A 5,209-nucleotide genomic window follows, 5' to 3' on the forward strand; every position below is an offset into this window, starting at 1 on the left:
AATTATTTATTGAGACTATGGTATAAAAAAAAAATATATATATATATATATACACAATATTATTTACTATATATATATATATATTATTATTATTATTATAATCTTAAGATAACCGGAAATGTCACTTACGAATTTATACCTAAATATATTTGACTTATTTAGTAAATAAAATAAAATCAAATATTTTTTTTATTTTAAATTTATTTCAAAACTATGTTCTTCGGTAATGATCTCCAAGATCTTCTTCACTAGCTCGAATAAACTTAATCAAAATCTGGTTTTCTTAAACCTCCATCCAATATAATAATAAAAAAATATATTAATTAATAATAAAATAAAATAATTTGTTTTAAAAATAAATTTTATTTTATTATATTTAATAATTATTATTTATGATATTATATTTTTATATCCAAATAAAAAGATATTTTTATTAATTTCTATGTAACCATATTTATATATGTAAAAATATTAAAAATATATTTAATTAAATAAATTATATATGCAAATACATTTTTCATATTTGGTAAATAAAATAAAACAAAATATTTTTTTATTTTAAACTTATTTCAAAAAATTATTACGATATGTTATTTTATTAATTATTTGATAGTTATTAAGAGTTATATTAAAAATTGATTCTATATATATTTTGTTATAACCATAAAAAATAAAAAATAAGATAATAAATAAAAAACAAAAAATAAAAAAAATAAAAAAAGATACTTTTACAGGAAATTTAAAAAAAAAAATGCTAACATGCTATGCATATATATATTTTTTAATATTATATAGATTTATTAAAATTATATGCATCTCTATTTAAATCGTTAATATGTTAATAAAATCTATAAACAAATAAGTTAACGATAAATATTACTAAATATTAATCAATTAAATAATAATATATTAATAACAAAATAATACCGATAAGCATTATTCATTTTTCACATCCTACAAATATTATCCAAACATACAAAAATTTAATCCTAAGTTTTGATGATTCAATTAAGTCTGATACTGCGCTCTACTTTGCCAGAATAGATAGCCAAGAAAGGGCAAATCTGTCATTTGCGCGTGTCAGAGTTTGTCATTCCGTCATTTTTGGTTTTCATGACGATTCGGTTCCCTCACTTCTCTCGCGACCCGTCCTCTTTCTCCCTTCGGTAAACATTTCCTTCTTCTCTGTCATTTCCTGTTCCGGTTGAGGTTGATTATGCTCATAGTCTGTCTTTGAATAGCCTCTGTACTTTTTTTTTTTTTTTTAAATTTTAGGGTGGGTTTTGCTAGGGTTTAATAATTTGTCTTATGCAAGTTTCTGCTAATTGAGCAAAAAGGTAAAAGCTCAATATGATTAAAGATTGATGGCGAGGATTCAAAACTTGCAAAATTTTCTTTTTTTTGAATCCACAAAATTGTTCACTACGTTTGTTTCTGTTTTGTAAATCTAGAAATTAGTTATTAAGAATCTGCTTAAATAAAGGCTTAATTTCGTCAGAAAATGGTATGTTTGTTTTTCTTTTATAAATGTTCTTTCGTTTTGTGAACCACGGAATGACAAGGCATTTCATTATAAATGCAATTATTATTATTTTTTATGGTTTGATTGTCTCTAAAGCGTTTGTTAGTTTCTGATCTAACACTGATGACTGAACTAGAATTTTAATGGCATTTTTTTTTTTTTTTGAATTTAATGTTTGCAATTATATAGGCCTGCTTATGGATTGTTTTAACCATTATGGAGGTACAGGAACCAAAAAAAAAAAAAAGAATGCATGTTTTTCTTTTGCAATGAAACAGAGGTAGTTTAGAAACATTGAACTTGCTATTTCAACCAATAAAACTTTCAGATTTATGTGTAGTGTAGTTCTTACGCATTCAAGTTAGAATTGACTCTTCTTTATCGGTCATATGATTTATGGTCTAAAATGCAATTTCAGAAATAAATTTCTATTGCACGTCGAGCTTATAGGTATAGCTCTTATTTTGCCTCCTATTATTCATTATATTCTTTTTTTTTTTCAGTTTAATGTTTTATTGCACGAATGTGGTCTGTGATAAAGATGAACATTGACTTAGCGATGGCATTTTAGAACTGGTCTATTATGTACTTGTGCCTGCTTGCGGTTGCAACTTATAGCTGGCTGCTATTCTTGCATTGTGTTTTGCAACTGCTGTTTTCTTTTTTGGGTTTTAGCAATCTTAAAATAACGTCTTTAAGGTATAGAAAAGTGTTGCATTTGCAATTGTTTTTCTGTTGTTTTTACTGGTAGTTGGAAGCTCTTATTATGTTGATTTGTTTTTATATTTGAGTAACTATCACATATTGAAATGATCTTATTGTAGAGGTCATGAATACTTGAATTGTAATAAGATATAATTGTGTCATTTATTATGTTTTTCATTATGCTTATTTTGTAGTTTAGAGGATCAAACTGGCTGTTGACGACAACACAAAGCCTCTCAACCATGTATGCATCAGGAGGGTAAGCGGAGAAGTTATTATAGTTAAATTTTGTTGCTTCTTTGAAATTTGTATGTTAAGGTTGCCATTTTTCTTGTCATTGTTATCAATGGTGGTACTATTTATAATTATTGAGAATGTGAGAAAGATATAGACAAGGAACTAGAGGGGAGTGAATTATAGACGACCAATTTTATTAGGAATATAACTGAACCTATTCATGTACCAGTTTATTAGGAATGTAACCTAACCTATTCTATTTTATGAATGCGCCATTTTCTCCAAACTTCATAAACCTTGTAAACTATACCACAGAATTTGAGGATACAGTCCTCCCGGTCTCAAATAGTGCCACATTGAATATCAAAGATGATAAATGTAAATGCTAAACAGATATTACAAATGATATATACTAAATATCAACTGACTGGTCCAATAGACAGATGTATGCTAAACACACATTGCAAATGTTGTATACTGAATGGCAACTGATGTATACTAAAACTTCATATAATCTTTAAATCTTATTGTCTAAGATAAAAAGAAGTCAACAAGAAACTCCAGTATTTTTGACATGGAAAACTCCTCTCTAAGAGATGAAGACTTTTGGCTTGCATATCAGTTTGAAACTGTTTTGATGGGTTTCCAAAAAAATTGAAGCTATTGAAAACTATCTCTAAGGATGTGAGGTCTGACAGCTATTTCCACAAAAAGGTTAGTGAATGAAAAGAAAATCTGGTAACAACAAAATGACTAAATAGAACAGAAGGCAAATAACTTCTTTGATTGAATATGCCAATAAGTAACTAGGGACCAACAATTTTGGTGGATCTCATAGGCTGAATCACTGATGCTGTTTTGATATGATGGTTGAAAGTTCTATCTTTAGCATGTTGGAATTTTTTTTTTTTTAATAGGATTAAACGATCAAATGAATGAAGATTATGTGGACCAAAATCTCTTATAGTTTGTTAAATATTAATTTTTGTTTGTGCTTCTTGCCTAGCTAAATATTATTGTGCTTATACTTGTCTAACATCCTGTAGAGCTTCTTAGCAATTACTCATAGTGGAATTATTTTTTTCCATAAATAATTTGAAAGTCCTACACTTCTGGTATGTTGTATTAATACATATAGCATGTGCCTAAATGCAAATACTTTATTAGTCTTCCTGCTTTTAACCTCATTGGTGAGGGTTTCAATAATGGTGGTCTGTTAACGTTGCTATATTGGACTCTTTCTCAACAAAGGTTCATGTTCATATAAGTTGCATACACTTTACTGCAATTCAATGTTGTCCATAAAAAAATCCACATCAGGCTAAAGTTATTCAAACATAATATAGTTCCAAAACGAAATCAAGACCAATTTAAGTAATCCGTTGGAATTAATCAAATAAGTTTTCTCTTGCAAAACTGATATAGTAACTGGTATTCAGTATCCTCCTACATAGAACTACGTTTTTTCCGAACAACTCATTAATTGTTAATATGCTCGTGCTGAGATGTTCATTTGGCTGCTAATATTATTTTGCTAATATATAACAATCAAAGTTTTGAAACAATGTTAAAAAACTAAAATACTAATGAAATTAGGAGTTCATAGTAATAAAATGAGATAGTCGTTACTTATGGTGCTTCTTTATGTAGTTTAGATTATTACCATAGTAGTAAAATGAGATAATTAATTTTAGCGCTTCTTCATTTAGTTTAGGTTAATTTTACTGCTTCTTCATTTAGTTTAGGTTTTTTCCCCCTTCATTTAGTCTGCCACAGTCCTTTCTATCAGATACTGTTCAACACCTTCACCACTGCACCATAGAAAATAGAAAAAAAAAAAAATTAGTGAAAAAGATTGGTAACTTAGAATTTAATAAAATAAATAAAGGAAAAAAAAAAACAAAGACATAAAATAAAGGCATGAAGTAATAAGTTTTCTGGTCAACAATACAGTGAATCTTCTTCATATGATAGACATAGATGCCTTATTGTAAAATTGTTGTTTTACTTACTAGGAAAACTAATGTTTGTATAAAATGGATTTAGAAAACAAATTTTTGAAGTCTTCAAAAGTTATCTGGCAAAATTATCAATAGTTGTATATAATGAATTTTGAAATGTTGGAAATTTGTGATAAGTGATAAGAGTTGTTACTTGCACAATTAGATTTTTAATTTTAGATAATTAATTGAGGTGATATTCCATTTTTCCTAGGTGATATGTCCTAGTTTATTTTTGAAGAAAAAACTGATGTGAAAATTAAAAATGAGATGTACATATCTACGTGGTAAATTAATTGGTTATTTTTAAGGATTTATTTTTCCATATTCGTTAATTTTAAAAATTTTAAAAATTAATGGATTAATATGTAAAACCAAAATAGTATATGAAGGTAAATACAAAAATTAAATAAAAATAAATTTATCAGATGACTTGGATATCCAATGGAAGATATCTCCATGAGATTATATATACATACATATATATATATATATATATATATATTTATATATATTAACATGATTGTTGAATCATTTTGGCTAAAACGTGAATTGTGTAATGTAACCTATCATGTGTCATGTATAGTAAGATACTTATAAATTTTTAAGGGAAATTGGCACGTTGCACTCTTAATTATATGAAATTTGGCATAATTGTACCCTAAAGAATTTTTTTGGCATTTTGCACCCTTTATTATCCAAAAACAGTACACCGTGAGTCCCCTTTTAATTTTCTATCAAAATT

At 26.7% G+C, this 5,209-nt stretch overlaps 1 long non-coding RNA gene across 1 annotated transcript; it reads left to right on the forward strand.

Annotated features, from left to right (window-relative positions):
* Positions 1–959: 959 nt before the first annotated feature.
* On the forward strand, positions 960–2,750 carry LOC107422804 (uncharacterized). The gene is made up of 2 exons (XR_001581910.4): positions 960–1,166; positions 2,422–2,750. It is a non-coding gene; the product is annotated as an uncharacterized LOC107422804 (long non-coding RNA).
* The last annotated feature ends 2,459 nt before the right edge of the window (positions 2,751–5,209 follow it).

The sequence above is a fragment of the Ziziphus jujuba genome, chromosome 5, assembly GCF_031755915.1.
Source record: "Ziziphus jujuba cultivar Dongzao chromosome 5, ASM3175591v1".
In the NCBI taxonomy this organism is placed as follows: domain Eukaryota; kingdom Viridiplantae; phylum Streptophyta; class Magnoliopsida; order Rosales; family Rhamnaceae; genus Ziziphus; species Ziziphus jujuba.